This window comes from Thalassophryne amazonica, chromosome 4, assembly GCF_902500255.1.
Source record: "Thalassophryne amazonica chromosome 4, fThaAma1.1, whole genome shotgun sequence".
Lineage (NCBI taxonomy): Eukaryota > Metazoa > Chordata > Actinopteri > Batrachoidiformes > Batrachoididae > Thalassophryne > Thalassophryne amazonica.
The window spans coordinates 109,056,475-109,083,620 of NC_047106.1; positions in this window are offsets into that span (position 1 = coordinate 109,056,475).

A 27,146-nucleotide genomic window follows, 5' to 3' on the forward strand; every position below is an offset into this window, starting at 1 on the left:
CAGATTCTCACCACAGATAGATATTAAGCCATGGAAGACTCCAATAAATGTTGGAGGTGATCCAGATCCGAATCCGGATGTTGTGAAAGTGTAGGAACACGGACCCACAACAGGGGCGCAAATGAACGGACAATGAAGGAAGTCAAATAACAACACTTTACTGTTGTGAAGAAGCACAACCAACACGGCGAATGTGAAATTTAACAGACAGTCAATTACAAGGGTGACGTGTGGGCAGGCTCGAAGATAAGAGACGTCCGTCCAAAGCAGAACCGGAACCACATGATTTCCTCCGCCACCGAACCCCGGGAATACTGGAGCCGCCAAGTCCCGAACACCCAGGTGGCCACTGCCTCCGCTTGTTGGATCTGGTACTGCTGGCGAGCAACAAAAACAGTTAGATGTGGGTGCGTGTGCACCCAGCAACACGTATGGTGGGAATACCACCTCCACCTCTCGTCGAAAAAAGAAACAGAATATCTGCTGTCCAACACACACAAGCAATAGATATTCCTGTCAGAGAATCAACACAGTCAGCTGAGATCGTTACCTCCTTGGTAGAGCGATATCTCGGCAGAGAAGTGGAGATGACGTCTTGCAGATATACCGCTGCGGATCAGATGATTGGTAACAGCTGTCGTAGGTGACAGCTGTCACCCTGCTCCTGTGAGATGGCAGCGCCCTCTGGTGCCTGGAGCCCGCACTCCAGGCAGGGTGCCCTCTGGTGGTGGTGGGCCAGCAGTACCTCCTCTTCAGCGGCCCACACAACACCGGATTCTGGATCAACATTTCACTTTATACACGCTTTGAAGGATTATGTCAAAATTACTTCACAGATTCTCACCAAATTTGCACCACAGATAGAATGAATGAATAAACTGAATGAATTTATTTGGCACACAGACTCAGCAATGACAAAAATCTGATAAATAAGAATTCAACAAATAGATATTAGGGCATAGAAGACTCCACTGAATTTTGGATCCGGATTGGCAGACCCGGGTAACTCAGCTAGTCTATATATATATATATAAAAGGCAATCTATGTATGTATGTATGTATGTGTTTGGCATGGTCGGTGTTTGGGGTGAACAGCCACAGTAAATAAGCAATCAACACCAAACTTGGTATAGTGACTGGGGGCACCGAGGGGGAGGTCACAGGTGCCCTTAGGTTGAACACACACACATGGTCACGCAGAGTTTCCAGCAGCAGCAGCTGCAGAGTGGACAGGCCTCGGAAAGGGGCTGATGAGCACCAACGCACGTAGTTTCCAGCAGCTGCTGCAGAGCGGACGGGCCTTGATGGCAGGCTGACAAGCATCGGAGGCACCGGAGAGTGAAGGTGGCAGCAGACCATCAGGCCTGGGCTTTGGCTGCAGTCATCTACCGGCAGGCCTGGGCTGTAGCTAGGCCTACTCAGCCACTATCCAGCAGCGCCATAACATCGGGGACGAGCCCTCCGCGGTCGGTCGGTGTAATTACTGCCCGTAAGGTAAAACCTTTTCTTCCTAACTTTTCAGTATGCCAAAAAAAAAAAAAGATGTGGATGAGATCAAACTCTCCTTGAATTTTATGTTAGAGGAACTCAGTGAAGTGGTGAAAAAGCAAACTGAACTGCTTGGTTTATTGAAGGAAGTTTGTGATCTCAAAAAATCTAGCAGGAGAAAGATAAAATTAGAACATTGAAAAATCATGTTGATGATCTTGAGCAGCAAATGAGGATGGAGGAAGTAACTGTTTCAGGACTGAACATTAAGCATTGGACAAACGCTAGGGCCGGTGATGTAGAGGACACACAGGAAGGAACTCACTCCCTGGAGCAATATGTTGTTCAGTTTTGTTTCCTCTAAGGACAGCCACATTAATAGTACTGATATTGCTGATTGCCATTCAGTTTCAAGTAAAGACAAAAAGTCAAAACCGGTTATTATCATCTGGTTTGTGAACAGAAAGTTTAAGAATGAATTGTTAAGGCAAACAAAAAAGCTGAAAGGAACCGAGTTGTATGTGAACAAACATTTATCAAAGAAAAATGCGGAGATCGCAGGACAAGCCAGAGTCCTTCGTAAACAGAAAAAAAAAAAAAACAATACAAGTGGCATGAACCAGGAACTGTAAAGTGTGGATCAAATTAAATGGAAGCAAAAGTCATAATGATAAGAGAGCTTGCGGATTTGGATCATTTTATATGATTGCTACATAAGGAGGAAAATGTTCCTTATTGTTTCGCTATCGCTTATCTGGAGGGATTTTTGTTATGATTTTTGTCTTGTTTTGTTTTCCTTTTGTTATGAGACAACTTTTGAGAAAATTTATATCATGTACAGTTTTATATCAAACAGTTATACCTTATTTAGCTGCAGTTTTTTTTTTTGTCGATTACAACCTTTTTATGATGTCAATTGATTCTTTCCAACTTACTTCTGCACAGGAGCTTGACCTAAAAGTTTTTGATTATGCTGAACATAAATCTCAGCATTGAATACAATATAGATCCGAATTGTTTTTTTCTTAAAAATACTACTTACCACTGCAATTACTTTACAGAGGAACAACTTAAGAAATGTTCCATGATAAACAGGTCATTCTTCGTGCTACATTTTAATAGTAGAAGTCTTCCTACGAACTTGTCCAAAATTCAGGATTGTTTAAAAAACGTCAATAAACCTTTTTCTGTCATTGCAGTTACCAATACATGGTTGAGGGATGAGCACATGGACACGGTCCGACTTGAGAGTTATAATTTTTTTGCTATAAATAGGATGAATAAATGGGGCGGTGGCGTGGCACTTTATGTCAGTTGAAGTTATCATTGTGAAATTGTTAATAATATGTACTTTTCTTATGACAATGTCATGGAATATGTCACAGTGGAAATTAAAAGTGAAAAATCAAAAAACACAATTATAAGCTGCGTTTATAGAGCTCCTAGATCAAACACAAATATTTTTGTGGAAAAACTGTCAGATATGTTGAACACTTTTAAAAATAATAAGCTTTTGTTCATCTGTCTAGACTTTAATATAGATTTCCTAAATCCTCACAGTCAATCACATATAGATTAATTTATTAATTCGGTATTTTGTATGGGATTGTACAACCCCAATTCCAATGAAGTTGGGACACTGTGTAAAATGTAAATAAAAACAGAATACAATGATTTGCAAATCCTCTTCAACCTATATTCAATTGAATACACCACAAAGACAAAATATTTAATGTGCAAACTGATAAACTTTATTGTTTTTGTGAAAATATTTGCTCATTTTGAAATGGATGCCTGCGACACATTTCAAAAAGCTGGGACAGTGGTATGTTTACCACTGTGTTACATCACCTTTCCTTCTAACAACACTCAATAAGCATTTGGGAACTGAGGAGACTAACTGTTGAAGCTTTGTAGGTGGAATTCTTTCCCTCTTGATGTACAACTTCAGTTGTTCAACAGCCCGGGGTCTCTGTTGTCGTATTTTGTGCTTCATAATGCGCCACACATTTTCAATGGGCAACAGATCTGGACTGCAGGCAGGCCAGTCTAGTACTTGTACTCTTTTTCTACGAAGCCACACTGTTGTAACGTACAGAATATGGCTTGTCATTGTCTTGCTGAAATAAGCAGGGACGTCCCTGAAAAAGGCGTTGCTTGGATGTCAGCATGTGTTGCTCCAAAACCTGGATGTACCTTTCAGCATTAATGGTGCCATCACAGATGTGTAAGTTGCCCATGTCATGGGCACTAACACACCCCCATACCATCACAGATGCTGGCTTTTGAACTTTGCGCTGGTAACAATCTGGATGGTCTTTTTCCTCTTTTGTCTGGAGGACACGATGTCCATGATTTCCAAAAACAGTTTGAAATGTGGACTCATCAGACCACATCACACTTTTCCACTTTCAAATGAGCTTGGGCCTAGAGAAGGCAGCGGCGTTTCTGGATGTTGTTGATGTATGGCTTTCACTTTGCATGGTAGAGTTTTAACTTGCACTTGTAGGTGTAGCAATGAACTGTGTTAACTGACAGTGGTTTTTGGAAGTGTTCCTGACCCCACGCAGTAAGATCCTTGCCACAATGATGTCGGTTTTTAATGCAGTGCCGCCAGAGGGATCGAAGGTCATGGGCATTCAATTTTGATTTTTGGCTTTGCTGCTTACATGTAGAAAGTTCTCTAGATTCTGTGAATCCTGCTGGCTGCAATGGGGGAGGGGGGGGGGGCTGGCTGTCGGGGGGCCTTGTGCCGGGGCTGGGCCTCGCCTCTTGTCTGGGGGCTGGGCCCTGCCCTCGTATGGCTCGGTGGTCCCTACCTTGTGCTTTGGATTCGGTTGCAGTGGCTCATTTGCCCCCCGTCCTTCCCGCCGCTTGCTCCCGCCTTCAGGGGCCGTGGCCCTGGTGGTGTGGTTCTGGGGCTCCCCCTATTGGTGGGCCTATGCCGGTGTCCCGTCGAGATGAAGTGAACGTCGAGATGAGGTGCATCACGCTACTGCGCATGTGTGCGCATGCACACATTGCTCTACCCTGGACTTGAGAAGATGTCAGCCATCTAGATGAGGTGCCTCGTGCAACTGCACATGTGGAGATGATGTAACTCGCTCGACTTTCAACTGTGCATGCGCATTTTTTTGTTTTTTTCCGTCTAAGTTTTTTTTATTAATTGTATTCAGTGTATTTATAGCCTAGTAAGTAAAACATTTTCTGTATTTTATGTTAGGAGCATAAATGTATGTATATGTATATTTTGCCTGTTGAAATAAGCTAACTCCAGGTTAAAAATACTTATCATTTTATAGTGAGTAGATTTTATACATTACTACCTTCGGATGAACAATTTATACATTTACTTGCCCATCAAAATAAGCGAACTTCGTCAAGTAATTTTTTCAGTGCACATGTGCAGTTACGCGAGGAACCTCATCTCGACGATGCACCTCATCTCGACAGAACACCGGCACCCTGTGTGCTTCCCATGGTATGGGGCTGCTCCCTGTGCCTCCGTGAGGAGGGATGGTGTCGGGTGTGCGTCCCGGTGCCATCGGGCCGCTCCCCTGTTGGTTTGCTGTGCTGCCCGGTGGCTCTGGGAGCTTCCCTTCCTGGCCCCTGTGCCCTTCCGCTGCCCTTTTTCTCCTGGTTTCCCCCAGGGCTCTGCATCCTGGACCCATTTTCGTCGGTGATCGTGGCCGGCCGCATGGCTTCTGACATGCCGGAGTGGTCCATGTTATATGGTAAGGTTCTGTACTCTTGTCTTATCCCAACACCCTACCCACAGTAGTGATTGGATATTTAGCTGTGATCTGGGTCTCTGTGTGTGGATGGTTGCGTGTTTGTGGCCATCACCACAATTCGGTTTTTGGGTGCTCTTAAGGGGATTATCACTCTGGTGTTCTAGATTAGGGTATGGATGCTCACTAATTAGACAACAGACTGTTGCTGTCACTGTTTGTTCATGTGTGGTTGTTTGTCCTGGTATGTAGTATGGATTGGGCCCCATCTCCTCTGTGTCTCACGTCACAGTTATTGTCTTCACCACTCGTCTCTTGTTCTTGTGTGTCTTTGTGTTGTTTTGGTGGTCGGCCCTTCCTGATAGAAGCTTTGAGAAGGATGTTGTAAGGCTGATCGGGAAGGGGGGATGGGGGTCACACACACCACATTCACTCATGCACTACATACCTTCTGTCTTGCAAGAATAAATTGCATATATGGGTATTAATGTTCATAAATGGTTCTGCCAGTGTGGCATTTACCATTACTATATATGCAGACAGGGGAAGAAGAAGAAAAAAAATGGCAGCACCATTTTGCCTCACTCGATGTTCGGTTTGAACACATGAAGGTCAGTCAAGATCCAATCGCCAGTTGGTTTGTGTTGCTTCCATCTGTTATTTGTTTGTTCACAGTCATTGATCTGGTAAGCAGGTAACACTGTTAAATGACTGGGGGCATGTCCGGTGTCCATTACATGCCTCTCACGTTAAGGGCCCTTTCACACATAGTGTGAATAAAGTACAACTTAGGGCAACTCATGGCAAAACACCTCATATGATCGAACCACAAAAAATCGCGCTGACGAGCAGCCGTGCATGATGCCTGTGTGATGGTTTGTGCATGAGGGAGCACAGCAGCTTTTCACAGCTGCTGAAAATAAACAAAATAAAAATTACATGCCACCCACAGAACTGGAACCTGCACCTTCCAAAAGCTCTGATTGCCAGTCAGAAACTTTATCACTGAGCTACAATCGCTGTGCTGTGAAAACTGCGGGACCCTGCCTGATATGAGGATGGATGTGTCAGGTTTGACCTCGCCTAGACATACAAAAAGAACCCAGACAGAGAGTTGAGATGTCTTTAGTGAGCTTTGCAAAGGAGAGACACAGCAGAGGCTGGCAGCTTCGTGCAGTTCTCGAACTGTGACCTCCTCGTGGGGCCCTTTATTGTTTAAAGAAAACAAAAGATAAGTGTGGCTACATGAGTCCACAGTTGCAACATGTGCTATTAGTCATGTGCAGATACATTTGCAAACAACTGAATCATTCCAATCTTGTACAGAGTGACAACTGAATCATTCCAATCTTAGGTACAGAGTGAGCAATTTTGCTGAAGCTTGCTAAAGAACTATAAAAAGGCTGCAGCTGTGAATATCTGAGAGAAACAGTTTGCAGATTTTAAGATACAGAAAGAACTATTTAAAATGAGCAGATGTAATAGATGATAATAAATGATAAACATGTTTGTACAGCATCATTTATCTAACATGTATTTACAATGAAAATAAAATGATGATAAAATAAAATGATGTATTTAAAATGAAATAAGCCCCCACACCATATAAAAAGACCCCATTTATCAAGTGGGCAATACAAGTATGATCTGTCTCTTCCTCTGTAGATGCCCCATGGTCACAGACATACAGTCATGAAATGACATGAATGATGAAGCAGTTCATTCTTCTCATGTACACATCTGCTGTACCGGTTTGTCCAGCCAGCCTGCGTGTGTCCTGCATGACATGCATGTTTTGTGGACGGTGCGCCACAACACAGACATGGTGTCATGTGGAACAGAGCTTACATGGGTGGTGTGACAGTCATATCGCCCACTGCGTGTTTTGATCTGATGGTCCGTTTCAACCTGGGGGCAGCCTGTCAATGTGCATGCCAGTGCACGCTCACAGCAGCCCATCCCCACAGGGATATATGTTTTTTTGTCTATGTGATGACAGCAAGCAGACACATGCACGTCACAGTGGGCAGTTGTTAGTCCATGTCCGTCCAAACACAGTACATGTTGTCCAGCTGGAATGTCCAGAATGACAGATCTCCACAGCTGCTTCTGTCAGTGGCCACGCCTCTTGTCAGTTTAGCGCACACACCAAAGCCACACTCGTGGGGTACTTAGACAAATTTCACTGCCAGCACGCCAATGATTGTGTGCTGACTGTTGTTGTGTTAATAGTGCAAATGACCGCACATTTTCTAAGTGCCATGCAAGCGGTGTTAGATGTTCATGTGTGTCACCTGGAATTTGGCTGACACCTGCCTCGAGAGGGTTCGATGGACTTGCACAGCGCACACTCTGTTTTTGAGCTGCTGGTGTGCGCAGATAGTTGTAGCAACAGGTGTATGAGGCATTGGAGGCAGCTACGATTTTACACGTTTTACACACGATTCCTGCTTCATGCGGACTTTATGCACAAATCGACCAAATTTGCACTATGTGTGAAGGGGCCCTAAGAATGCAGCAGCAGTCACTTGATCTCTACTTCTTTGTGTTTCTACCTTTAAACACATGGGTAAAATTCTTCTTTCTCCGCAACTCTGTCTCCAAGTAGTTTTTGAAGCTTGTTTCTCACACTGTGCTTGGCTACAATTTGTCCACTCTTTACAGGAGGTGTGCACAAAACACTTCCACTTCTTCCTCAAATATCGTATCTGTGGGAAAACTGCACAACTAATAAACACCACAACTAGTTATGATGAACAATTTCAATTTCAATTTATTTTCATTTATATAGCGCCAAATCAAAACAAGGTTGCCTCAAGGCGCTTCACACAAGTAAGGTCTAACCTTACCAATTCCCACAGCAACAATGGTAAGGCAAAACTCCCTCTGAGGAAGAAACCTCAAGCAGACCAGACTCAAAGGGGTGACCCTCTGCTTGGGCCATGCTACAGACACAAATTACAGAACAATTTACAAAACAAATATACAGTAGTGTTCACAATAATACGTAGTAGTGCTATGTGACTAAAAAGATTAATCCAGGTTTTGAGTATATTTCTTATTGTTACATGGGAAACAAGGTACCAGTAGATTCAGTAGATTCTCACAAATCCAACAATACCAAGCATTAATGATATGCACACTCTTAAGGCTATGAAATTGGGCTATTAGTAAAAAAAGTAGAAAATGGAGTGTTCACAATAATAGTAGCATCTGCTGTTGTGCTACAAACTCAAAACTATTATGTTCAAACTGCTTTTTTTTTTTTTTTAGCAATCCTGTGAATCACTAAACTAGTATTTAGTTGTATAACCACAGTTTTTCATGATTTCTTCACATTTGCGAGGCATTAATTTTATTGGTTTGGAACCAAGATTTTGCTCATTTACTAGTGTGCTTGGGGTCATTGTCTTGTTGAAACACCCATTTCAAGGGCATGTCCTCTTCAGCATAAGGCAACATGACCTCTTTGAGTATTTTGACATATCTAAACTGATCCATGATACCTGGTATGCGATATATAGCTCCAACACCACAGTAGAAGAAACATGCCCATATCATGATGCTTGCACCACCATGCTTCACTGTCTTCACTGTGAACTGTGGCTTGAATTCAGAGTTTGGGGGGTCGTCTCACAAACTGTCTGTGGCCCTTGGACCCCAAAAGAACAATTTTACTCTCATCAGTCCACAAAATATTCCTCCATTTCTCTTTAGGCCAGTTGATGTGTTCTTTGGCAAATTGTAACCTCTTCTGCACATGTCTTTTATTTAACAGAGGGACTTTGTGGGGGATTCTTGCAAATAAATTAGCTTCACACAGGCGTCTTCGAACTGTCACGGCACTTACAGGTAACTCCAGACTGTCTTTGATCATCCTGGAGCTGATCAATGGGTGAGCCTTTGCCATTCTGGTTATTCTTCTATCCATTTTGATGGTTGTTTTCCGTTTTCTTCCACGCGTCTGTTTTTTTTTTTTTTGGTCCATTTTAAAGCATTGGAGATCATTGTAGATGAACAGTCTATACTTTTTTGCACCTGCATATAAGTTTTCCCGTCTACAATCAACTTTTTAATCAAACTACGCTGTTCTTCTGAACAGTGTCTTGAACGTCCCATTTTCCTCAGGCTTTCAAAGAGAAAAGCATGTTCAACAGGTGCTGGCTTCATCCTTACATAGGGGACACCTGATTCACACCTGTTTGTTCCACAAAATTGACGAACTCACTGGCTGAATGCCACACTACTATTATTGTGAACACCCCCTTTTCTACTTTTTTACTAATAGCCCAATTTCATAGCCTTAAGAGTGTGCATATCATGAATGCTTGGTCTTGTTGGATTTGTAAGAATCTACTGAATCTACTGGTACCTTGTTTCCCATGTAACAATAAGAAATATACACAAAACCTAGATTAATCTTTTTAGTCACATGGTACTACTACAACCCCTGGCAAAAATTATGGAATCACCGGCCTCAGAGGATGTTCATTCAGTTGTTTAATTTTGTAGAAAAAAAGCAGATCACAGACATGACACAAAACTAAAGTCATTTCAAATGGCAACTTTCTGGCTTTAAGAAACACTATAAGAAATCAAGAAAAAAAGATTGTGGCACTCAGTAACGGTTACTTTTTTAGACCAAGCAGAGGAAAAAAAATATGGAATCACTCAATTCTGAGGAAAAAATTATGGAATCACCCTGTAAATTTTCATCCCCCAAATTAACACCTGCATCAAATCAGATCTGCTCATTGACATTGACCCTATGCCATGACATTGACCCTATGTGTCGTTTTGCAAGGAATGTTTTTGCAGTTTTTGCTCTATGGCAAGATGCATTATCATCTTGAAAAATGATTTCATCATCCCCAAACATCCTTTCAATTGTCCAAAATATCAACATAAACTTGTGCATTTATTGATGATGTAATGACAGCCATCTCCCCAGTGCCTTTACCTGACATGCAGCCCCATATCATCAATGACTGTGGAAATTTACATGTTCTCTTCAGGCAGTCATCTTTATAAATCTCATTGGAAAGGCACCAAACAAAAGTTCCAGCATCATCACCTTGCCCAATGCAGATTCGAGATTCATCACTGAATATGACTTTCATCCAGTCATCCACAGTCCACAATTGCTTTTCCTTAGCTCATTGTAACCTTGTTTTTTTCTGTTTAGGTGTTAATGATGCCTTTCGTTTAGCTTTTCTGTATGTAAATCCCATTTCCTTTAGGCGGTTTCTTACAGTTCGGTCACAGACGTTGACTCCAGTTTCCTCCTATTCGTTCCTCATTTGTTTTGTTGTACATTTTTCGATTTTTGAGACATATTGCTTTAAGTTTTCTGTCTTGACGCTTTGATGTCTTCCTTGGTCTACCAGTATGTTTGCCTTTAACAACCTTCCCATGTTGTTTGTATTTGGTCCACAGTTTAGACACAGCTGACTGTGAACAACCAACATTTTTTGCAACACTGCAACACTACTCTCTTTTAAGAGTTTGATAATCCTCTCCTTTGTTTCAAATGACATCTCTCATGTTGGAGCCATGATTCATGTCAGTCCACTTGGTGCAACAGCTCTCCAAGGTGTGTTCACTCCTTTTTAGATGCAGACTAAGGAGCAGATCTGATATGATGCAGGTGTTAGTTTTGGGGATGAAAATTTACAGAGTGATTCCATAATTTTTTCCTCAGAATTGAGTGATTCCATATTTTTTTCCTCTGCTTGGTGTTGTGTGGGCTGCCAGAAGAGGAGGTACTGCTGGCCCACCACCAGTGGGCGCCCTGCCTGAAGTGCGGGCTTCAGGCACAAGAGGGCGCTGCCGCCACGGACACAGCCGGGGGTGACAGCTGTCACTCATTATCTCTTGACAGCTGTCACCCATCTACTCAACATCATCTCACTCCATAAAGACCAGACGTCAACTCCACCTCGTTGCCGAGATATCGTACTTCGTTGGAGGTAATATTCTCAGCCATTTGTGTTACAAAATATCTGTATATTGTGAGTGTTTGCAGGAGTACCGGTCCCTCTTTCCGTGGAGGCTGAGTGAGTGCAGGACGGCACTCTTTTCCCCTGAGGAATCACTGCGGTACTCTGCAACATATTGAGTGAGAGGTGGAGGTGGCATAACCCACCGTTGTTGTTACTGGGTGTACACACACCCACACTTGACTGTCTTTGTTCTCGCCAGCAGTACCAGATCCGACAGTCGGGGACGGTGATCACCTGGGAATTCGGGACTTGGCGGCTCCAGTATTCACCAGGTTTGGTGGCGGCGGAAATCGTGTGGTTCCGGCTCTTCTCAGGACAGACGTCTTCTATCCTCGAGCCTGCCCACATGTCACCTTTGTGGATTGACTGTAATCATATTCTGAGATTGTCTGTATGTTCGTTGTGCACCTTCACAACATTAAATTGTTAATTTTTGGCTCATCTATTGACCGTTCATTTGCGCCCCCTGTTGTGGGTCCGTGTCACTACACTTTCACAACACTTGGTCTAAAAAAGTAACCGTTGCTGACTGCCGCAATCTTTTTTTCTTGATTTCTTATAGTGTTTCTTAAAGCCAGAAAGTTGCCATTTGAAATGACTTTAGTTTTGTGTCATGTCTGTGATCTGCTTTTTTTCTACAAAATTAAACAACTGAATGAACATCCTCTGAGGCCGGTGATTCCATAATTTTTGCCAGGGGTTGTATTATTCTGAACACTACTGTATATGCAGTAGGTATGCAGTGCTCTTTTTATGTTGTGGTGAAGTTACCGGAATGTACACTGTGTCTATGCTTTGCTGTATTGATGTTTTGGTGGAGCTGTTAAATTTTTATGTACTGTGCCAAGGGATGGTATCTGTAAGATTTTAAAGGTACTATGATTTAATGGGACTGCTTATTGACCACCACACAGCAGAGAGAGAGAGAGAGAGAGAGAGAGAGTGCCTATCTGCATGCAGGTGCAGGCTGGCAGAGACAGCTGTTTTCCACTTATCAATCCATGAAGATGGACATCCAGGACATTGGTCATGTGACCTGCATAACAATGCAGTCTCCCTGTTTGTGTTGGTGGAAGCATGACTAATGTCGCTGTGTTTTGTAGCAGTTTTGAGTAATATTGGAGCAGTTGTGCTGTAAATATGCTCAAAGAGCATTGTGTCGCTGGCTGTATAGCCAGTTTAATAAAAATAAATAAATACATTTTTCTGCTGAGTATAAACTAACACTGTACTCTCTGAGTACTTATGAACCAGTTCATGATTGTGTACATTTTTATATTGCCTTTTAGGGTGGCACAGGACGCCTGTTGTTATAGATGTTATTTATGCACTACAATCATCTGCTGATATTCTTATCAGAAGGCATCAAACTACATTTCCATTAAGAATTAAGAAATAATGTCTTCCCTGATCCCAAAACACTTCTTGGCAGTGTTGGGAAAGTGTAAGTACATGGACCCACAACAGGGGGCGCAAATGAACGGACAATAGAATAGGTCAAATAACAACACTTTACTGTTGCGAACGTGCACAACAAACACAACAGATTCCACAATAGATCAAAGGTCAAATTACAAGGTGTCGTGTGGGCAGGCTCGAAGATAGGAGACGCCTGTCCAAAGCAGAACCGGAACCACACGATTTCCTCCGCCACCAGACCCCGGGAATACTGGAGCCGCCAAGTCCCGAACTCCCAGGTGGCCACTGCCTCCGCGTGTCGGACCTGGTACTGCTGGCGAGGAACAAAAACACAATTAAACGTGGGTGCGTCTGCACCCAGCAATCTGCACAGCAGGGAAGCTACCTCCACCTCTCGTTGGAGAAAAAGTCTGTTATCACTCACAAAAATCACAACAAAAAGGCTTTCTATCAAGCAGTCAGGCTGAGGATATTACCTTTCAGGTAGAACGATATCTCGGCAAAGAGGTGGAGATGACGTCTTGCTGATATACCGATGCAGATCAGATGAGTGGTGACAGCTGTCACAGGTGATGAGTGTCAGCTGTCACCCCGGCTGCTCCTGTGAGGCGGCAGCGCCCTCTGGTGCCTGGAGCCCGCACTCCAGGCAGGGTGCCCTCTGGTGGTGGTGGGCCAGCAGTACCTCCTCTTCAGCAGCCCACACAACAGGACCCCCCCCTCAACGGGCGCCTCCTGGCGCCCGACCAGGCTTGTCCGGGTGGCGGCGGTAGAAATCGGCCAGGAGGGCCGGGTCCAGAATGAAGCTCCTCTTCACCCAGGAGCGTTCTTCAGGTCCGTACCCCTCCCAGTCCACCAAATACTGGAAACCCCGGCCCATCCTACGGACATCCAAAAGCCGGCGCACAGTCCAAGCCGGCTCGCCATCGATGATCCGGGCAGGAGGCGGTGCCGGACCCGGAGTACAGAGGGGTGAGGTGTGATGTGGTTTGATTCGGGACACGTGAAATACAGGATGGATCCGCAGTGAGGCCGGCAGCTGAAGCCTCACTGCGGCTGGACTGATGACCTTCTGGATTTTGAAGGGACCGATGTAACGGTCCTGTAACTTGGGGGAGTCCACTTTGAGGGGGATGTCCTTTGTCGACAACCACACCTCCTGCCCTGGCCGATACGCAGGGGCCGGGGTCCGCCGACGGTCTGCATGGGCCTTTGACCTCATCCGGGCCCTCAGCAAGGCAGAACGGGCGGCACGCCACACCCGACGGCACTTCCGTAGGTGGGCCTGGACCGAGGGCACACCGACCTCTCCCTCAACCACTGGAAACAAAGGCGGTTGGTACCCCAGACATACCTCAAAAGGGGAGAGGCCGGTGGCTGACGACACCTGGCTGTTATGGGCATACTCGATCCAGGCCAGATGGGTACTCCAGGCCGCCGGGTGCGCGGCTGTCACGCAACGCAGGGCCTGCTCCATCTCCTGGTTGGCCCGTTCTGCTTGCCCGTTGGTCTGGGGATGGTACCCGGATGAGAGACTCACCGTGGCCCCCAGTTCCCGGCAGAAGCTCCTCCAGACGTGCGAGGAGAACTGGGGACCGCGATCTGAGACAATGTCTGTTGGGATCCCATGCAGCCGGACGACGTGGTGAACCAGGAGGTCCGCTGTCTCCTGGGCCGTCGGGAGCTTCGGGAGGGCCACAAAGTGGGCCGCCTTGGAGAATCGGTCCACTATCGTGAGGATGGTGGTGTTGCCCTGGGACGGCGGGAGACCCGTGACAAAATCCAGGCCGATGTGGGACCAGGGGCGATGGGGCACGGGCAGCGGCTGGAGCAGACCCGAAGCCCTACGATGGTCAGCCTTGCCCCTGGCGCAGGTGGTGCAGGCCTGGATATAATCCCGGACGTCGGCCTCTAGGGACGCCCACCAGAAGCGCTGCCGGACAACTGCCACGGTTCTTCGCACCCCTGGATGACAGGAGAGCTTAGAGCCGTGACAGAAGTCCAGGACTGCAGCCCTAGCTTCTGGTGGGACGTAAAGTCTGTTCTTCGGCCCAGTTCCGGGGTCCGGGCTTCGTGCCAGGGCCTCCCGGACGGTTCTCTCTACGTCCCAGGTGAGGGTGGCCACGATAGTGGACTCCGGGATGATGGGTTCCGGTGGATCCGACAACTCCGTTTTGACTTCATCTTCATGTACCCGGGACAAGGCATCCGATCTCTGGTTCTTGGTCCCGGGACGGTAGGTGATCCGGAAGTCAAAACGGCCGAAGAACAGTGACCAGCGGGCTTGCCTGGGATTCAGCCGCTTGGCGGTCCTGATATACTCCAGGTTCCGGTGGTCAGTGAAAACCGTGAATGGCACGGACGTTCCCTCCAACAGATGTCTCCACTCTTCAAGAGCCTCTTTCACCGCAAGGAGTTCTCGATTGCCGACGTCATAGTTCCGTTCGGCCGGGGTCAACCTGCGGGAAAAATAGGCACACGGGTGAAGGACCTTATCGGTCTTCCCGCTCTGGGAAAGCACAGCTCCTATCCCTGAGTCCGAGGCGTCCACTTCAACCACTAACTGCCGACTAGGATCGGGCTGCACCAGAACGGGTGCAGACGAGAAGCGCCGTTTCAACTCCTTGAACGCGGCATCGCAATGATCCGACCAGGTGAAGGGAACTTTTGGTGAGGTCAGGGCTGTCAGGGGGCTAACTACCTGACTGTAGCCCTTAATGAACCTCCTGTAGAAATTAGCAAAGCCGAGGAACTGTTGCAGCTTCCTACGGCTAGTGGGTTGGGGCCAGTCTCTCACCGCCGCAACCTTGGCCGGATCAGGAGCGACGGAGTTGGGGGAGATGATAAACCCCAGGAAGGACAAAGAGGTGCGGTGGAACTCACACTTCTCGCCCTTCACAAACAGCCGGTTCTCCAACAACCGCTGCAGGACCTGACGTACATGCCGGACATGAGTCTCAGGATCCGGAGAAAAGATGAGTATATTGTCTAGATATACGAAGACGAATCGGTGCAGGAAATCCCGCAAGACATCATTAACTAATGCTTGGAACGTCGCGGGGGCGTTGGTGAGGCCGAACGGCATGACCAGGTACTCAAAGTGACCTAATGGGGTGTTGAATGCCGTCTTCCATTCGTCTCCCTTCCGGATCCGAACCAGGTGATACGCATTTCTAAGATCCAGTTTAGTAAAGAGTTTGGCTCCATGCAGGGGGGTGAACACGGAATCTAATAATGGCAACGGGTATCGGTTGCGAACCGTAATCTCATTCAGCCCCCTGTAATCAATACATGGACGAAGTCCGCCATCTTTCTTGCCCACAAAAAAGAAACCTGCCCCCATCGGGGAGGTGGAGTTCCGGATCAGCCCGGCAGCTAATGAGTCCCGGATGTAGGTCTCCATTGATTCGCGCTCAGGTCGTGAGAGGTTGTACAGCCTGCTGGACGGGAACTCAGCGCCCGGAACCAAATCAATGGCACAATCGTACGGACGGTGTGGGGGAAGGGTGAGTGCCAGGTCCTTGCTGAAGACGTCAAAAAGATCGTGGTACTCAACCGGCACCGCCGTCAGATTGGGCGGGACTTTGACCTCCTCCTTAGCCTGGGAACCGGGAGGAACCGAGGATCCTAAACACACCCGATGGCAGGTTTCGCTCCACTGAACCACCACCCCAGACGGCCAATCGATCCGGGGATTGTGCTTTAACATCCATGGGATGCCCAAAATCACGCGGGAGGTGGCAGGAGTTACAAAAAACTCAATCTCCTCCCGGTGGTTTCCAGACACCACCAGAGTTACTGGTGGTGTCTTGTGTGTGAGTAAAGGGAGGAGGGTGCCATCTAGTGCCCGCACCTGCAATGGCGTAGGAAGCACCACCAGAGGGAGCCCTACCTCCTTTGCCCATCTGCTGTCTAGCAGATTCCCTTCTGACCCCGTGTCCACCAGTGCTCGGGCTTGAAGGGTTAAATCCCCGCTCAGGATTGTGACTGGGAGTCGTGTGGCAATTTGTGTGTGTCTCACTTGAATGTCTTGACCCCCCCTTAGCCCAGTCTCTAAGGGCGAGTGTTGACGTTTTGGCCGTTTGGGGCAGTCTCTCTGTGTGTGCTCTGTTGAGCTGCAGAGAAAACACTCTCCACGGATCAGCCTCCCCATTTTGGCCCTGTGCGTTTCCCTAACAACGTCAGCAGGGGGAGCTGTTGCCCCACAAAGCGCTGCGGCTGTGGAGCGTGGGGAGGGCGGCCCCTTTTCGAACCCGGAAGGGAGAGGGGCGGCGCGTATCCGGTCACGTCCTTCGCCTCGCTCCCGACGGCGTTCCTCTAACCGATTGTCTAATCGTATAACGAGATTAATAAGCCCGTCTAAATCCCGCGGTTCGTCCTTAGCCACCAGGAGCTCCTTCAGGACCAACGACAGTCCGTTTACGAAGGCGGCGCGGAGGGCAGTGTTATTCCAGCCGGACCTCGCAGCCGCGATGCGGAAGTCGACTGCATAAGCAGCTGCGCTCCGGCGCCCCTGTCTCATTGACAGCAGCACGGCTGAAGCGGTCTCTCCTCTATTTGGATGATCGAACACTGTTCTGAACTCCCTCACAAACCCATCATATGTCAGAAGGAGCCGTGAATTTTGCTCCCAAAGCGCTGTAGCCCAAGCGCGTGCCTTGCCGCGAAGCAGATTAATTACATAAGCTATCTTACTAGCATCAGTCGCGTACATGACGGGACGTTGTGCGAAGACGAGCGAACACTGCATAAGGAAGTCCGCGCACGTCTCCACACAACCTCCGTACGGCTCTGGAGGGCTTATGTATGCTTCAGGGGAAGGTGGGAGGGGTCGTTGAACGACCAGTGGAACGTCACTGTTACGCACAGGGTCGACAGGAGGGAGAGCCGCAGCAGCGCCCTGAGGGCGCGCCTCCACCTGCGCGGCGAGAGCCTCCACCCTGCGGTTAAGGAGGACGTTCTGCTCGGTCATTAAATCCAACCGAGCCGTGAAAACGGTGAGGATCCGCTGCAACTCACCGATCATTCCTCCTGCGGGCGCCTGTGCGCCCTGTTCTTCCATTGGCCGTTCAACAGCCGGTTGACGCCCCTCGGGATCCATGACGTTGGCCGAGATATCCTGTTGGGAAAGTGTAAGTACACGGACCCACAACAGGGGGCGCAAATGAACGGACAATAGAATAGGTCAAATAACAACACTTTACTGTTGCGAACGTGCACAACAAACACAACAGATTCCACAATAGATCAAAGGTCAAATTACAAGGTGTCGTGTGGGCAGGCTCGAAGATAGGAGACGCCTGTCCAAAGCAGAACCGGAACCACACGATTTCCTCCGCCACCAGACCCCGGGAATACTGGAGCCGCCAAGTCCCGAACTCCCAGGTGGCCACTGCTTCCGCGTGTCGGACCTGGTACTGCTGGCGAGGAACAAAAACACAATTAAACGTGGGTGCGTCTGCACCCAGCAATCTGCACGGCAGGGAAGCTACCTCCACCTCTCGTTGGAGAAAAAGTCTGTTATCACTCACAAAAATCACAACAAAAAGGCTTTCTATCAAGCAGTCAGGCTGAGGATATTACCTTTCAGGTAGAACGATATCTCGGCAAAGAGGTGGAGATGACGTCTTGCTGATATACCGATGCAGATCAGATGAGTGGTGACAGCTGTCACAGGTGATGAGTGTCAGCTGTCACCCCGGCTGCTCCTGTGAGGCGGCAGCGCCCTCTGGTGCCTGGAGCCCGCACTCCAGGCAGGGTGCCCTCTGGTGGTGGTGGGCCAGCAGTACCTCCTCTTCAGCAGCCCACACAACAGGCAGTCTTCTTAAAGGCATTTTCAGTACAATCAGCTTGTTTAGTAAGATGTTTAACAATGTATTCATCTTTCTAAAATGTGACTCACAATTAGTGTTTAGTATTTATATAAACATTAGAGATAAATAATGGTTGGCCTTGCTGATGGATATTCTGCACGGGGCGCCAATTCCATGTGCAAATGGAAAGATTTGATGAAAAGAAGAAAAAAATAGAGAGGTGTTTATACTGCTGTGATTTTGAGGTGATCAAAACCTGTGTAATCCTCCTAAGTGCATTTTGTCAAAGCATGGCAGTGATTAGGCCTGCAGCTTGGTATAAACAAGCCACTAATGGCTATTAAATGGCCTATTTTCAGGATAACAGCCTTTAAAGTAAAACGGCTGTAGGCGGTGCAAATCAGCATGCATGATTAAGAATGAAATCTCTTCTTAAACGTTCATATACTCTGACCACTACTCTGAATTAGTCGTCAAAAAGCTTGTGATAAATGCAAGTGATCACCAGTCTGATAGATTCCCAGCATGCATCCTGCACAGATACCACACAGTGGAGACCAGGCCGGATACACTCTTCACATATGGACAGAAAACATGAGTTTAGCTCACATTCATGTCTTGCTTTACTTTGTCATACCCCATTATATTTGCATTTGCCATCACAAACAAAGCCTGTGTTACGACTTGTGGAGATGATGAACCCAGTTTGCAGACAATGAGGACACAGGGGATGTCTATCAATCCAGGTGATTTATTGTGATATCATAGTTCAAATGAGTGCAGAGGTGACAAAAATCCCCCAAATCCACAAATGCAGTAAAGACAAAAACTCAGGAGATTTGCATGGATAACTATCAAAAACAGACTTAGAGCAACACAAGACCATAACAGGGTAAACATGGAGAGCTGAGGACAACGAGAAGGCACAGGTCATGACAGAGGCATAGACCTTGACAGTGACATTCACAATGAATCAACAAATGCTGACAGATAAGGGAGTGCTTAAATAACGGCGAGGTAATTGACAAACAGGTGTGCAAAAATAAGGAAGCAGAAGTAAAAGACACACGTGAACGAACAGAACACAAGGAGATATTTACTAACCAGACAATAACTGGTGATAAATAATAATACGGCTAAAAAAGGGTGAGCAGAAATTAAATTACAGTAACCAACCAAATCCATAAACAAGCAAATAAATCATGAACTCTGAGCTAAACGAAATGCAAACCAAAAAGAAAACTAAGAATGACATATCAAGGTAATAAAACAAAAATGACAATCAGAACAAAACTATGATCAGAACCAAAACTCAGAATACAACAGAACAAAGATGTGGAACAAAGACTAAACCATGTGCACGAGAAACAGGTGGACGACAGACTGGGGACTGACACAATAACCAAAACACAAGATCAGCATATGCCGGGGATTGGACACATACACAGGACACAGAGGAGGGACGGAGGCAACGTGCACAACACACACAGACTACAGGGAGACAGGTGCACACGAAGGACCAAAGGAGAAACACAAACACACACACACATGCACACACAATGGAGGAACAAGACAAAAACACAACATAACATACTGTACTAGCCTACAGGACAGGAATCATAGGCAAACAGACAGATGAAAACCCAAAAACATACAAAGAACTAAACACCACGGCCAAACGGGCTGATGGGCAGAACCGTCACACCCTGTGTCATTTGTCAAGAATATCAGCACTTGTCCGCTCATTCTCATCCTTCATTTGTGCTTTACCATACGTATAAAGCAAAGTCAAGTCTGGACCATGTGTGTCAGAACATCCAGCACACCATGGAACCACCGGGGCTGCTGGATAGCAACCACCCAGGCAAACAAAAGATCCATCTCCACCTCTCAAAAGTAAACATCTATGTGCTTCAGCCAAGTGAAATGTAGGCATCCACTCAGCTGTCTCAAACTGCTGGGTTCCTCAACACTCAACACTCAGGTACCTGCATGCTGGTTCATGTCCACAGAAATGTTCCACATGGCACGAATGTCATAGGTGACACCCACAATGCAAATGAACTTTTGCTTTCTGAGTCTCCCTGAGTAACCATTTGTTTGACACAAAATCATTCCAGTGGTGCCCAAGGATCTTCCAGAGATCTGATACCAAAAACAACCAGTTGTCACCTGAGATCATTAGTGTCCAAGTCTCACAACCATGTTGTTAATACATAACTTAGAAATACGTATGTCATATAATATTATCGATTTCAAACTCTCAAAACCCATGTTAATACATTGTTGCATTTCTGCTGGGGGTTAGGTGAGGTTAAGAGCGATGACGGTCAGCAAGTTTGCACTGGGTCAATATGTTCCTGATATCTGCACAGTAATTTACTGTACTCTTGTTAAGATATTTGTCTGCACCAAAAGTATATCTTGTAAAAGCCAGCATCTTTCATTATCTTGTTATCATGTGAAAAGACGTAACAGCAGACAGTGGTTTCATTAACACATGACCCTGCTTTTACGTCTTAATTGGAGTAAACGGGTATGGAAAGTGGATGGATGGTTGACCTCTATGACCCTGGAACTGCAGCTCTTCTCTGAAATGAATGGATCAGCCATGGCTCCCAAATCTTTTAAAATGGAGTGCCCTTCAACTGAACTGTTATGCAAATATTTGCATGGCACTATAATCAATGTGAAGTATCATGTTTGCATTTGTGCAGCTGAAGCTCAGCAGGGGAAGCTATAACTTCATCAAGGAGACTTCATCCACAACAAGCGTCTGTAACTGATAGAAGCTGGTGAAGCCGGCCTGCGTTTTATGTTGTTTCACATTTGTGCAACATGTGTGCCTTTCCCCATTTTGGAAGACTGATGGCTTTTTAATTTCTAGCAGATATGTGACCTGGTCTTTGCTTTGCCAGAGGACATCAAAAACAGAAGAGTTCAGAACTGAATATACATTTATTTCTGTTCTCTGTCTGTTTAGAAGGTACAGTGGAGCCAGAAACTATTCACAGCGCTTCACGTTTTCCACATTTTATGTTACAGCTTTATTCCAAATTGGATGATATTCTTTTTTTTTTTTTCAAAATTCTACACACAATACTCTATCATAACAATGTGTCAAAAAAATTATGAGACTTTTGTAAATTTATTAATAATAAAAAACTAAGAAATCACATGCACATAAGTATTTACAGCATTTGCCATGAAGTTCAAAATTGAGTTCAGGTGCATCCTGTTTCCACTGATCATCCTTGAGATGTTTCTACATCTTCATTGGAGTCCACCTGAGGTAAATTCAGTAGATTGGACATGATGTGGAAAGACACACACCTGTCTACATATAAAGGTCCCACAGTTGACAGTGAATGTCAGAACATGAACCGAACATGAAGTCAAAGGAATTGTCTGTAGACCTCTGACACAGAATTGTCTCGATGCACAAATTTGGGGAAGGGTACAGAAACATTACTGCTGCTTTGAAAGTCCCAATGAGCACAATGGCCTCCATCATCTGTAAATGGAAGATGTTCCGATCCACCAGGACTCTTCTTAGAGCTGACTGCCGTCTAAACAATCGATTGAGGGAGAAGGGCCTTAGTCAGAGAGGTGACCAAGAACCCGATGGTCACTCTGTCAAAGCTCCAGCATTCCTCTGTGGAGAGAGGAGAACCTTCCAGAATGACAACCATCTCTACAGCAATCCACCAATCAGGACTATATCTTAGAGTGGCCAGACGGAAGCCACTCCTTAGTAAAAGGTAGATGGCAGCCCACCTGGAGTTTGACAAAAGGCACCTGAAGGACACTGAGACCATGAGAAACACAATTCTCTGGTGTGATGAGACAGAGATTAAACTCTTTGGCGTGAATGCCAGGTGTCATGTTTGGAGGAAACCAGGCACCATCCCTACAGTGAAGCATGGTGGTGGCAGCATCATGCCATGGGGATGTTTTTTCAGCAGCAGGAACTGGGAGACTATTCAGGATTGAGGGAAATTATTTAGTATCTGCTGAAATTAACTCATTCATCACAGTGTTCATGCTCCATTAGTGATTAACAACTTCACATTTAAAACATGTAGTTCACTGGTTACCTATAGAATGGGTCATCATCCGTTTTATTTTGCACAAACAGATTCAGATTAACTCATTCTTTGCAAAGAATACTGACAATCTGTTTTGGGTTAATTTTGAAACCTTATTTGGCAAATGATCTGGCACTTGTTTTTTTCCCATGTAGCATGTCATTACAAAAATACAATAAAAATGACTGGAATAATAAAAAAAAATATATATATAACATGCTCACAGAACTTAAAAACCAAATACGTTCAATAAGTTACCATCTAACAAATTTCAAATTTGAATTTTTGATCCACAGATAACCCCCCCCCACACACGCACATTTTCTGTAAAAATTTAAAGCTGCCTGAAAGTTTTAAATATTGTGCATTTCCTTTTCTGTTTTCTGATGTATCTTTAAAAAACTCAGAAAATCACACTGCCATTATTAAAACACTTGATGACAACAACAGTAATACTAATAATAACAATAATAACATTTTTCAAAAAAGGTCATTTAATTTATTTAAAACAAAATTTTGGATCCAAAATTGTGGGTTATGGTATGGATACTCTGTAATGGCGAATCAGAAATGAATCTTCACTGAAGCTTCTGCGTTATATTCATTGATAAACAACCACACTTTTGGAAAGCGCTATATAAATGCAGTCCATTTATCATCTATCACATTAGCATGTTAAATAGCACATGGTAATCATTAAGTCTGCGCTGTCAGCAGCTGTATCTACAAATGCTGCTATCAAAGCACACTGTCATCAGATACAAACCTTGGCAAATGCATGAAAATCTAAGATATGCTGATAATTAAGTTTGCAAAATTACTTCATTCATTCATTCATTAATTATACCTGCTTACTACAATCAAGGGTTAGTGGTGGTGGTGGTGGTGGTGGTGGGGGGGGGGGTAGAGCCTATCCCAGCAGCAGTCATAGGGCGTGAAGTGGGGCACACCCCTGTAGAGGATACCAGTCTGTCACAGGGTGTCTGGGTGGAGCATGCTCTGGTGCTACACACTGCTGCATGGACCACACTATGGCACCACCCTGTGTCCTGACTGACAAGCACCAAAGCAGAATGCCAGTCCATACTCTCCACTACCTGCCACAGCTAGGTGATATGTGAGCATCCATTTGGGCTTTTCCAGTTGATGGGGTCCTTGGCATTGAGGTACCTGTGTGTTGGATCATGAGCTGGGAAATGCGACACATGGTAATGTTGTCCCAGACATTCTCTCACAATGCAAGTAGTATACCTTTTCTGAGTCATCCTAGGTAATTGCTTATTTGGCACATAGTCATTCCAATGGTTTCTAAGGATTCTCTGGAGTGTCCCAGTACCAAGGCGTCTTGTCATTGGTTTACGCCCTTGATTACCATTCAGTGCTCAAAATCACATGATAACACTGAAAGCACCAAGGCTTGAAAGACCAATGGCTTGGGCCTTCTTTCTCCTGCAAAGGTACTGACATTGCCGACACCTCTGACAAGCAACCTCATGACTCCATAGGCTCTTACCGGATGGTCTCAATCTAACAGACCAAATTACCAGAAATATGAATGTCACTGCCGAGATAAGTGAATCTCTGAAGGTAGAGTCGTTTCCCACAAACAGATACAGTTCTTATTATTGCCTACTTGGCAACTTATATAACTTACCTTCCTGAGTTGAATATATATACAATTAATGAATGTTTATGAGTTCAATAGTACAAATATTTCATGAGATGAATGTTGGAACATACCATTCAATGAGGCGAAGCAGAGCTGAATGGTATGTTCCAGCTTTCATCGAATTAAATATTTGTTCCATTGAAAGAATGTAAAAACATTCATTATTTGTTTTATATAATGGCTAAAATAGATCCTTGTCATTTGATATTTTAATAATTTATAAACAACAGAAAAGGGACTTACATTTTGGTGTTCCACTGCTGCTAAAGTCCAAATTGTAACATGTAGTCCAGTGATGCTGTGCACTGACTTCAGACTTCCATTAAAAAGAAAGACTTTGTGTAATTCCTCAGTCCAGCCAAAAATCACGTCAGCATTTCATGTGAACAGCTCTTGCATCCAGATGGCATCTCTCATGCATCCAGACAGCTTACAGTGGTATGGATCTTGTGTGTGTATGTACACTCAACAAAAATATAAACGCAACACTTTTGGTTTTGCTCCCATTTTGTATGAGATGAACTCAAAGATCTAAAACTTTTTCCACATACACAATATCACCATTTCCCTCAAATATTGTTCACAAACCAGTCTAAATCTGTGATAGTGAGCACTTCTCCTTTGCTGAGATAATCCATCCCACCTCACAGGTGTGCCATACCAAGATGCTGATTAGACACCATGATTAGTGCACAGGTGTGCCTTAGACTGTCCACAATAAAAGGCCACTCTGAAAGATGCAGTTTTGTTTTATTGGGGGGGATACCAGTCAGTATCTGGTGTGACCACCATTTGCCTCATGCAGTGCAACACATCTCCTTCACATAGAGTTGATCAGGTTGTCAATTGTGGCCTGTGGAATGTTGGTCAACTCCTCTTCAATGGCTGTGCGAAGTTGCTGGATATTGGCAGGAACTGGTACACGCTGTCATATACGCCGGTCCAGAGCATCCCAAACATGTTCAATGGGTGACATGTCCGGTGAGTATGCCGGCCATGCAAGAACTGGGACATTTTCAGCTTCCAAGAATTGTGTACAGATCCTTGCAACATGGAGCCGTGCATTATCCTGCTGCAACATGAGGTGATGTTCTTGGATGTATGGCACAAGAGTGGGCCTCAGGATCTCGTCACGGTATCTCTGTGCATTCAAAATGCCATCAATAAAATGCACGTGTTCTTCATCCATAACAGATGCCTGCCCATACCTTAACCCCACCGCCACCATGGGCCACTCGATCCACAACATTGACATCAGAAAACCGCACACCCACACGACACCACACACGCTGTCTGCCATCTGCCCTGGACAGTGTGAACTGGGATTCATCCAGGAAGAGAACACCTCTCCAACGTGCCAAACACCAGCGAATGTGAGCATTTGCCCACTCAAGTCGGTTATGACGACGAACTGGAGTCAGGTTGAGACCCCGATGAGGACAACGAGCATGCAGATGAGCTTCCCTGAGACGGTTTCTGACAGTTTGTGCAGAAATTCATTGGTTATGCAAACCGATTGTTTCAGCAGCTGTCGGAGTGGCTGGTCTCAGACGATCTTGGAGGTGAACATGCTGGATGTGGAAGTCCTGGGCTGGTGTGGTTACACGTGGTCTGCGGTTGTGAGGCTGGTTGGATGTACTGCCAAATTCTCTGAAACGCCTTTGGAGACGGCTTATGGTAGAGAAATGAACATTCAATACACGAGCAACAGCTCTGGTTGACATTCCTGCTGTCAGCATGCCAATTGCACACTCCCTCAAATCTTGTGACATCTGTGGCATTGTGCTGTGTGACAAAACTGCACCTTTCAGAGTGGCCTTTTATTGTGGGCAGTCTAAGGCACACCTGTGCACTAATCATGGTGTCTAATCAGCATCTTGATATGGCACACCTGTGAGGTGAGATGGATTATCTCAGCAAAGGAGAAGTGCTCACTATCACCAGTGTTGCCACAGTTACTTTGAAAAAGTAATCCAATTACTGATTACTGATTACTCCTTGAAAAAGTAACTTAGTTACTTTACTGATTACTCAATTGTAAAAGTAACTAAGTTAGATTACTAGTTACTTTTTTAGTTACTTTCCCCAGCTGCCGACAACAACCCACGTCAACATGACAATGATACCTGTTTTGCCAAAACTCACTTTATAGTCACCCTTTCTTGACTTCAATGAAAACAAATACTTGTTTTATAAAAAGTAAAATAAAGACCTCTTTCTTGACCTCATATTTAACTGTTGACAGCACTGTAACAGTAAAACTTGCAATTTCAAACCTACATTGTTTATAAATGTAACTATTAAATTCTAACATTTTTCTAACATTTAAATTCTCTAAACATTTTACTTGTCGAAATTATTATTATTTTAAGCAGTATTAGTAGTTGTAGTAAAAAACGGCTTCAAAACTGGACCTTTAATCTAGGGGTGTTGTGGGGGAGGGGGGCACATCCTTGCCCCACGCCCCCATTCCATCTGGATTCGCCCCTGCTTTGGCGTTTGAGCACAAAGAATGGATAACATTTATTTATACAGAAAACAGGACCAGATTTACAGGTAAGAACGTTTTATTGCGTTTTCACATCATGTGGTCCTCAGAAAGAGAGTTTAGGTGCATTTGAGTGGAAAACAGTGTTAGTTGTTGACGCGTCGCGGAGGATCAGCTGTTTTTAACGAGACGATACGGAGGCTCAGCTCAGAATTCTAAATAAAGGAGGAAAAAAGTATAAAAATGTCTTTGTAAAGCTCAGTGCAGGTGTGCTGATCACCGCGCTTTAAGAGGTGAGGACGAGTCGAGCAGCTGCAAAAAAAACGCGGATGAAGAGCTCACAGCTCACTTAAAGTGGGCAGTTCAGTCGAACCCCGACCTCCTGCCCACAGACCAAGTTTAATGCTGCTATCGACCCACAATGAAAAATAATAGTAACGCACAGTGACAT